Here is an 11174-nt window from a genome sequence, read left to right as displayed (position 1 = left end):
ATGTAGTAGACTTTCCTTTTCACTACTGGTTAAGTGACTTGCCCAGGGTCACACAGCTAGTATGTGTCTGAGACCAGATTTGATCTCAGGTCCTCCTGACTCCAGGGCTGATGTTCTATTCACTATACCACCTACCTGCCCCTTTTATAATATCAATGTTATATTACAACTTGTGGTTCTACTTACTTCATTGCATCAGTTCATAAAAGTCTTCCTATGTCTCCTTGATACTGTCTTTTTCTTCGTTTCTAATAGCACAATATTCCATTACATTCGCATATTACAATTTGTTCAACCATTATGTTTGTGTGAATTTTAAAGAGCAGAGTCTGAGTTGAGAGTCTGAGAGCTGAGACCTGAAAGATCATCTAATACAACCCCCTCATTTTATAGAGAAGAAAGGAGAGAGGAGACAAGAGGTGTACAGAGAAGAGAATTGTTCAGGATCACACAGCAAGTTAGTGGCAAAGCCAAGATTAGAATGTGGTGCAGGGTTCCATGAACTTGAATGGAAAAAAGATTATATCTTTATTTTCACTAACTTCTTACTAAAATTTCTCATTTCTTGATTCAAAAACATTAGTCTGACTAATGTGGAAATATGTTAATACGATTGTACACGTATAGCCTATATCAGATTGCATGCTGTCTTGGGGAAGAGGGAGTGAAGGGAAGGAGAAAAAAAATTTGAAACTCAATATCTTATAAGAGTGAATGTTGAAAAGTAAAAAATAAATAAATAATCTGTAAAAAAAAAATTCTTCCCTAACCATAGTTGTGGAATACAAACATGTCAACCACCCTGCCTGTGGGCTACTTATGACCCAGAATACTACCGGGTTTAGCCCAAACCGGATTAAAACGTAATTGGGAAATATTTACCAAAAGTAAATAAAAATACAATAAAATAAAGATAATATTTTTAAAAACACAAACAAAAAACCAAAAACGTTTGTCTGAGACAGAATCCCTATGCTTCACCAGACTGCCAAAAGGGCCTATGACACACAAAAGGTTAAGGACCCCTGACAGTGTCTCTAAGGGTAGGGAATATTGCATATCCTGCCAGACAAGACTGAGGTGTTGGCTGGTTTTACTTAATTGGATAGGAGAGGAGAAATGAGAGATACATATGTAAATAAAGATGATTTTTTTTAAAGCTATAATAAAAATAAAGTTTTTTTAAAGAAAAAAGAAATAAAAGAACCCAGTGTTCTAGACTATAATCTTTTTATATCTCCAATAGTGGCTAGGTGATGCAATGGATAGAGCACTGAGCCTGGAGTCAGGAAGACTTGAATTCAAATATTACCTCAGGTACTTGCTAGTTGTGTGACCCTGGACAAGTCACTTAACCTCTGTTTGCCTCTTGTTTCCTTACCTGTAAAATGGGATAATAATAGTACCTACCTGGAATGATTATTGTGAGGATCAAGTGAGATAATATTTGTAAAGCTGTCAGCAAAGTGTATGACACATAGTAAACACTATAGAAATATTAGCTATTATTACTGTCATTATTATAAAACCGAGCTGTACATGGGCAGGTAGGTGGCACAATGGATAGAGTGCCAGGCCTGAAGTCTGTAAAACAACTCAACAACAAATGACCCTGCTTATGTTCTAAAAGTGGATAGCACCTGAGGCTTTCTAATAGAGATGAAAAATATGTTCTAGCCAAGACCTTAAAAGGAACAGACAGAAAGCTCCAGAGCAGGACCTGGAATGTAGTTGGTGCTTCTTAAATCCTTGTTCATTAATTGACTAAAAGGAAAAAAAAATGCGACAAGGTTTTGGGTTTTTTTACTCTCTACTTTTAAATCAAAGGGCTGATTTTTGGAAAGAGGTGTAAAAAACCAGTGGCCTTTGAACTAAAATCTACAGCCCATGATGGGGCTGAAATCAGAAGCCAAAGTTCTACAACCCAGAGGAGTTTTGCTTGGTTGGCAGCAGCCTGCAGTGATCACACATCCAGCAGAGAAGCTTCTGGCTGAGGCCACTTGCCCAGAGGAAAGGAGTAGGAAGCAGGCTCAGCAAGAGCAGACCGATGCTGTCACCAGCTTACAGCACTAGAAGGTATCAACTGACACAGTATTGTGTTGCCATGGGGCATCGAACACACTTGTCCCCTAGGTGTGTCCACTCTTCCTGTTGATGGTATGTGAATTTAGGAGAAAATGTTGCAAATTTTTCGAGAAACGTTTTATTGCTACTTTTCTACCATGTTAGTTCATTAAATGCCTTTGCTTTGAACTAATTGTATCTCCTGGTTAATTAATAAAGGTAACTATATCAGTGTGGGGGGAGCCATGTAGTGCCATAGCGCACAGAGTGCCAGGCCTAGAGTCAGGAAGACATATCTTCCTGAGTTCAAATGTGTCCTCAGACACGTATTCACTGCATGACCCTGGGTAAGTCATTTGACCCTGTTTGCCTCATTTCCTCATTTGTAAAATGAGCTAGAGAGCAAACACCAAATGGAGTCACCACGACTAAAAAACAACCGAACAGCCACAACATCAGCAGGGACTCATGTGATGTTTTGAGTAGGGGAGGAGCCACAAAGCATCGTTAAGTTTGGGAGAGCCCACTCTGCCAGTTTAGGGCTTCCCCAGGTATAGCATTTGTAACCACCTTGGTCTGTCCATAATAGTTGATTAATATTTACTAAACGAAGAAATGAATGTTACTTTCTGCTTCCTCTAACATCAACTTAGTGCTGCAGAGATCTTTAAACAGCATCTGCTCCAAGCCTTTCATATTACAGACGGGAAACTGAGGGCCAGAGAGAGGAAGTGACCTACTGCACAGTAGCTGGGGTAGGACTCAAAGCCACATCTTCTGATCACTAGTCTAGCATCCTTCCCGTTCCAATAGTAAGGCTACCTCTTCAGAACTTTGTCTACTCCATTGTCACGCTGCATTCCCAGCCATCTCCAGTCGTCCTGACCTATGTCTTGCCACTGGACTCCGATGACTCTGGCCACACTCTCGTACTCCACTTCCACAATCAAGAACTTTATTCTTTATCCAATCAAACTTCCTATTAAGCCATTCTTTCCCTTTGTGTTACTCCTCTCAAACCTATTATCTGTCCTCGCCATGGTGTGTAATTTCTCTGTTCCTCTATTTTACCTAAAAGCCATCATCCTTGCTCTTACTACACTCTTATCCCTTCCCAACATTGACCCCTTAGTGAACCAGTTCAATGCCATGCTACCCTGTCCTCCCGCTTCCCTTTCTTACTTGTCCTGCTGTTCATATTTTGCCAAACCCCTGTCCCAGTCCTACCATTATCTGCTTCCTTCCTTCTGACTCATATACTACTGAATGGAGCTGGAGGATATCTTGAAACTATGCTAACTGGATCTCCTACAAATTTATGTTGTCTAGTCTCAACTGCATCCTCACTACAGCAAGACTTGTCCTTCTACTCCTTCCCGATTGGTTTTCTATCCCACTTAGAAAAAATCAGGTCATTTGTGGAGAACTCCATCTTCTCTTCTTCTCATCTCACAAATCCTTGATCCTTAACATTTTTTCTTTTACTATAGAAAAAAGTAGCCCTTCCCCCCAAGATCAACTCCAATCTATGTACCCCTCATTGCATCTCCTTTTGTCTTCTCCAGCAGACTGCCCCACTCTCATCCTCCCCCAAACTTTCATCTCTCCTTTTCTGTTAGTACCTTTCCTGCTGCCTTCAAATACACCCAAGTCCCCTCTACCCCAAACTTTAAATACCCTCACTAGATGCCATCATTGCTGATGGTGGTTGTCCTATAATCTCTCCTTTTATCAGTCAAACTCCTTGAAAAAAAAAGTAAACTTTATGTCTCTGCTTCTACTCTCACGCCCTTCTTAATCTCTGGCAATCTGACTTCTGACCTATTACACTCACTCTCCCCAAAGTTAGCAGTGATCTTTTCATTGCCAGACCTAATGCCTTCTTCTTAATCATCATTCCCTTTGAAATCTCTTCAGGGGAACACATATGAATTGATACAGAATGAAGTGAGCAGAAGTAGAGGAATGTTGTACACAGTAACAGCAGTATCATAATGATAATCAATACAATGGCTCACTACAATTCCAAATGACTCATGATGAAAAATGCTATCCACCCCCTGAGAGAGAACCGATGAACTCTGAGTGCAGATTGAAGCATATTTTTCTTGTTTTTTTTCTCACAACATGAATAATGTGGAAATAGGTTTTCCATGACTTCAAATGTATAATGGGTATCATATTTCTTGCCTTTATAATAGGTGGGGGAAATGTGGAGGGAGGAAGAGAATTTGAAACTGAAAATAAAATTTTTAAATAAATGGAAAAAAAATCTCTGCAGCATTACTCACTTTCTCTTCCTGGATGCTCTCTCCTTTCTGGGTTTTCATGGCATTCTTCTCTCCTGGTACTCCTCCTATCTGTCTCCTTTGCAGAATCATCTTTCATGTTATTCCTCTCCGTATGTATGTATGTACACACACACACACACACACACACACACACACACACACACACACACACGCTTTGTTCTGAGGTTGTTGTTTGTTTTTTCCTACACTTTCACTTGGTGATTTTGGGGAGGGAGGCAATCAGGGTTAAGTGACTTGCCCAGGGACACACAGCTAGTAAGTGTGTGAGGCCAGATTTGAACTCAGGTCCTCCTGACTCCAGGGTTGGTGCTCTATCCACTGTGTCACCTAGCTGCTCCTCACATGGCGATCTTATCAACTCCCATCAGCGGTTAATTACCATCTCTATGTTGATGACTCCCAGATCTCTATATCCAGCCTTACCCTCTCTCCTCTTAGTACCATATCACCAGCCCCCACCAATATTTTAAACTAAATGTCCTGAAGGCTTCTCAGACTCATCACACTCAAAACAGAATTCATTATCTTTCTCCTGAAACCCCACCCCTCTTCAGAATTTCCCTATTATTGTTTACAGCACGATCATCCTTCCCATTCACTCAGATTCAAAACCTTAACATTATCCTCTGCTCTTCATCTTCACTCACCCCACATAACCAGTAAGTTGCTAAATCTTGTCTCTTCTAACCCTACAACATCTCTCCAATACCTGACCATACTGGCCTACTTATCATTCCACATATGCTATACTCTATGCCCCCGACTCGGCACCTTTGCTCTGGACTGCCTGGAATGTACTCTTTCCTCACCTCCAATCCTTGGAATCCCTAGTTTCCTTTAAGACTCAGCTCAGTTATTACCTTCTACATCAACTCCTTCCTGATCATTTCCAGCTGTTAATGGACTCCGTCTAATAAGCACTTTGTATTATATATATAATACATATATATGTGTGAGTGTGTGTATACATATACATATATATATACTTACATGCATACACATTATGTCTCCTGTTAAAATGAAAAGCACCTCAGTGTGGGGATGGTTTTCTTTGTATACCTTAGCCCAGAATATGTGCCTAATAAATATTTGATGATTGATGGATGGATTAATATTTTCACTCTTGACCATTCTAGCACTTCCAACCACATATTGAACATCATTAAACTCAACAGGTCCAAAATGGAATTTGTCACGTTCCCCTCCAAACCATCTCTTCCCCTTAACTCTCTGTCCTGTGGTCTCCTCCTATCCTTTTCTGTTTCTGTGCCTTTGTTCACTCTGTCCCCAGCCTTCCATATGGTGCCCTACTTCCACATTCAGCTTCCTTGAATTTGTTTCTGGTGTACATCTATTCAAACACTGCTCCCAAGCCCTGATGTTTTTCCTCTAAACCTCCCCCATGAACTAGGATTAATTACGTGACATCATAGCATTGCAAAAGAACATGCAACATATAAAACAAGAATATGAGTCAAACAGTAAATACCGGGACAGTTAGGATAGAGCACTAGGCCTGAAGCCAGGAAGACCTGAGTTCAAATCTGGTCTCACCTATTTCCTAGCTGTGTGATCCTGGACAAGTCACTTAACCTCTATTTGCCTCAGTTTCCTCATTAGCAAAATAGGGATAATAAAAGCACCTACCCCTTAAAAGAGATAATAATTGTAAAGCACTTAACACAGTGCCTGCATACAGTAAGTATTATCTAAATGTTAGCTATTATTAAATACCATCCCCAACCATTTTTCAAACTACAATCTCCTAAACTTCTACAGAACATAGGTCATAAGTCCTCTTGGCTCCACTGCCTGAACTGGTTTACAGTCCAGCACAGTAAGCTAAGGGAAAAAGAAAAACTCATTTAATAACTCACTCTCTCCCTATTCTATAAACTGCTATATCAGCAGGCAGCAGCAATCTAGGAGAAGGTAAAGGTCATTAGCACCTTCCCCTATGGCCATTGCTTCCTAGTATGGAAGAAGGAGTCTCCAATTAGTAGTAGCAGGAGGTGGATAAAGATGGGGAGAAGCTTCCTGGCACCCCGCTTGAGTTTTCTCATGCCCTGTAGCCTCCCTGCTATCAGTCATATTGCAAATACTTCCTCTCCTCCAAAGAGAGACCATGCAGTGGTACTCATCACCTGCGCCTTCCAGGCAAGATTGTTGAGCATTTAGCTCTGAAGGAAGCCCTGCCCCTGCTCTGCTTGGATGGAACCCATTACCCCAGTCACATCTGTTGAGGCCAGGCTTTTCCTTCAAGGCCCAACTCAGATGGCCACCCAAAAGTAATCTCTCCCTCCCTAACCTTCTGAGAGCATTTTGCTTCTATCTTCACCTGAAGCATATCTTAACCCTTCTCATATCAAGGTTACTTGTGAACTTGTTCTTATCATGCCTATCTTTGTATCCCCAGTGTGGAGCAGAGCAAGTGGGCTCCTGATCTAGTAAGTGTTTAATCAGTGTTTATGGAAATGTTGAATGGAGTTACTAGACGAATCACTCAACTCCTCTTTCCACTCAAGCAAGTGCCTTTTCCTCCAAATTTGTCCCTCTCCCCAGGATTTTCTTTGGCTCTGCCTCTCCCTACCATAGTTTACATAGCCCCTTATATCAAAAGCAAGATGAGTGACCTTGCCCTTGAACCCCACAGCCGAACCCCAGGGAGGCTTCCGAGGGAATCCCTAAGCCTGAAGAGCAGCAGTCAGGGGAGTGGGAGGGTAGAGTATCCACCTGGGCTGAGATAGAAGGGGCCGAGCTGCACTGCAAGGCAGCTGTTTTTGAACCCCCTCCTCCTTCTGTCTCCAGACCCTGGTCGACAGGAATTCCTCTATGCCGCCTGGAGTTCCGGTGGAATTTATGGGCCCTCCACAGGCAGACAAACAGAGAAGGAAAACATCTCTCTTGAGTCTCACTCAAATCAAAAATCCGATTTCCGCTCAGCCTAGAGGGGCCCAGCTCAGCTTAAACCTTCTCAGGCTGGGACAGTCATTCCTTGCCCAAAAGTCTCTGGGCCCCAGCTCTTTTTCTTCCCCATTCTTTCCACGTTTTTGTTTCCTCATCCTCTCAGAATCACAGAATGTTGGAACTGGGAAAGACTAGAAGAGCCTTTAGAGATTATCTAGTCTAACTAATCCATTTTATACAATGAGATCGTCAGAGACCAAATGACTGGCCCAAGTTCCCTCAGTAAAGCAGAGCCACAGCACACGGTGGCAACATCCTAGAGAGAGCAGTAGGATGGGAGTCAGGAAACTAAAATCACCACACAGGAATAAGATGCTATGCAGGGGTTATAATAACAGTTTTATCCCCATTTTCCAGACCAAGAAACTGAGGTTCAAGGAAGTTAAGTGGTTTGCCAGAGATGTGTGATTTGTAAAGATTAGTGATAATAGTTAAACTCCCAACACCCACATGCTCTTTCAGGGGGCCTTGGGAAGCCCTTGACCCCTGAGGAAGAAAGGGGTAAAGATGAACTCAGCCTGTTTTCCTTGCTGGGCTTCCGGTCTTGTCTTGAGTCTTGGGATTGGGGGGAAGGGATGAAAGTGAGAGTGTAGCAGCCACAGGGGCAGAGAGCCACCTTGACAAGGACCAGACAGGAAAGGGAATTTCTTAGTAATAATTCATCAGCTCAGGAAGTGGAGGGAGGCCAGTTGTATGATACTGACCTTGCTGGGCTTCAGGGAGGAGAGAAGTATGGGGAACTAAAGGCCATTCACTGGCTATCCTGAGGAGGTGGAGGTTAGGCATGGCAGGGGGGAGTGATAAAGGAGAAGCCTGGACCAAGTGTTCTTGGCCTCTCTGGAAGAATCTAGAACCAACTTGAATCATCAATTGCCCACCAAGTGCCAGCCTCAGCAGCTAGTGAAGATCTGATCCCCTACAACCAAAGCCAGATAGGATGGAGTTAATTTCTCTTTCCCGGGGAAGGATGAGTGGGCAGCCTAAACCCTAGAGAGGAAAACCAGATGATTGAAGGGAAACCCTGGGGGTGAGGCTCCCAACCTCATCTGCCCTGCCATTATCACCATTTGTACCAGCCAATCAATTATCTAGCATTTTATTAGGAGGTTGCACACTGGAAAGAGCACTGGTCTGGCAGAATCAGGATACCTGGCTTCTAGTCTTGGCCTTGTGCCTAGACTGTGTGACTTTGGGCAAACTATTTCTTTTTGAGTGTCAGTATGACTTATATATCAAACAATGTAGTTGACCTAGGGGATCCCTAAAATCCTTTCCTCCCCTGATAGTCTATGATTCTAGTTCATAGGATCATAGATCTAGAGCTGGGAGTTTGAATGAATGAATCAGTGAGTGAGCAAATGAATGAATGAAAAAGTGCTTATTATGTGCCAAGCACTGTGCTAAGTGCTGGGGAAATAAATATAAAATCAAGATTTTTTTTCCTGCCCTCATGGAGCTTATATTCTAACAGGGTGGGAGACAGATACAATACATACAGGAAAACCAGAGAAGGTTATTTTGGTGTGGAAATCAAAGGAATGGTGAATGGCGGAATAGGGTGGTTGATTGGCCATCTCTTTCCAAAGCAGAGGTAGTGTTGATTTGATTATAGTTTCCAGAGCAAAAGGTAAGGGTAGAAGGCTGAAAGGGCAAAAGATTAGGGGCGAAGGTCAAGGTAAGAAAATGGCCTGGGGGTAGTGGGCCCAAAGAAGAGAAGTAATGAAGTGACAGTGCAATAAGAATCTCTCATGAGCCAATTTCAAAGCTATTTCACCCTGTCCTGGGATAACAGGGATTCAGCACAAAAAGATGAGTAATGTCTTCTTCTACCTTCATGCTTAGCATCAGAAGAGATCCGGAAATGGGTAAAAATTTGAAGACCTACTGTCCTCAGATAGAGGAATGGAGGCTAAATGTTTGCTGGTTTATTTTCTGACTGAAATCACTGTCAAATCCCTATCTCTCCAATTATATTTTATATTACACCCCTTCGAACATTCCGTGTTTAGGCCAAACTGGCCTTTTAGCTCTTCCTTCCCTTAATTTGAAAGAACAGTCGCTCTTCCTTGCATTCCCACAGGCCGTCCTTGCTTCGGCTGAAGTCCCTACTCTTTTTTCCAAGCGATAAAATACTTTTCCCTCCTTCAAGACACAGCTCAGGTAGCCCCTCCTAGGTGAAGTCTTCCCCATCCCTCATGCTGTGTAACCATGGGTAAATCACTCAGACCTCTGGACGTCTGTTCAGAAACTCTGTTCAGTTCATCTGTACACTGAAGGGGCTGGTCTTTTCACATTCAAGGGGTACCAATGCAGTACTCTGACTATCCATATGTTATTCATTATTCTCACATGACCAATCCATCTCCTTTTCTGATTAAGCCTTTCCTAGATGATGTTTTGGGGGCTATTTCCACTTAATAAGATGCAGCCTACTTAAGCTAAGAAGAAACCAGAAGGTTTAATAAATGTTTTTATTTAAAACCTCATTAAAATGCAAATGTCTTGTTTCTCTACCTTGCTCCCATGAACCTATCATCTCTCAGGCTGAATTGGCTTGGGTGGAGATGAGGAGAAGGACAGGGCAGTGGTGGAGAGGAGTCAGAGCAGAAGGGAGCCTGCAGGAGGATCTCAAAGGGCATTGCCCCTGTGATTTTGACACTAGCTCAACTTGCCAGGCTGGGAATCTGAGGCAAGAATCTGCTGGGGCCAATTTAGTGAAAACAGGTGGGAGGTAAGATACATGAGTTCCTGAGAAAGGATGGCATAGAGGAGAGGGTCTTGGATTGTGAATCAGAGGAAGCAGGCTCCAATTCCAGTTCTGCTGTTTATTACCTGTGTGAGTTTGTTCAAGGCTCTTAATCTTTCTGGGTCTTGGTTTGATCTGAGGGATGAGAGGGTTGGAATAGATTGCCTCTCCTTTCCAATTCTAAAGCTATGATTCATTCCAAGGTAAAGGGCCTGCCTAGTCAGTTACCCAGGGTGCCCCCCATGTAAGGGTATTTTTTTTCTTGCAAAGATTAAATTTTTCTTTCAAAGATCTTGGTCTATGCTCAAAGGGCTTTAAAACTGTGCATACCTTTTCGATCCACTGCTAGGTCTATATCTCAAAGACATTTTTAAAAAGTGAGGGGGGGAAGACCTACCTATATAAAACTGTTTACAGCAGCTCTTTTTGTGATGGCCAAGAATTGAAAAATTGAAGGGATGCCCATCGATTGGAGAATAGCTGAATAAGTTATGGTATATGAATGTAATGGAATATTATTGTGCTATAAAAACTGACAAGCAAGGTGATTTTAGAAAAACTTGGATTTACATGAACTGATACATAGTGAAGTAAACAGAACCAGGAGGATGTTACAGTAACAACAATATTTTTGGGGTTTTTTTTAAACAGCAATATTGTTTGATGAAGAACTGTGAATGACTCACTATTCTCAGCAATACAATGATCCAAGACAATCCCAAAGGACTAATGATGAAGCAGACTATCCGCCTCCAAAGATAAAACTGCTATTATTTGAATACATACTGAAGCATGCTATTTTTCACTTTCTTTCTTTCATTTTTTCTTTTATTCAATTCTTCTTGTACAAAATGAATAACACAGAAATGTTTTACATAATTCCACATGTACAACCACATAAAAAACCCCAAGCAGCTTAAAAAAAACATTTGTCCTAGATTATGACATGCAATTCAATGATTTCTACTTTAATACATGTTAAATACATGTATTTCCATACCTACATATATCCCTACATATGTCCCAATATACTGTATATGTATATATACATAATGTTATTTATATATATATATATATTTGTGTTC

Source organism: Trichosurus vulpecula, chromosome 3, assembly GCF_011100635.1.
Source record: "Trichosurus vulpecula isolate mTriVul1 chromosome 3, mTriVul1.pri, whole genome shotgun sequence".
NCBI lineage: Eukaryota > Metazoa > Chordata > Mammalia > Diprotodontia > Phalangeridae > Trichosurus > Trichosurus vulpecula.
This window is presented reverse-complemented; position numbering follows the sequence as displayed.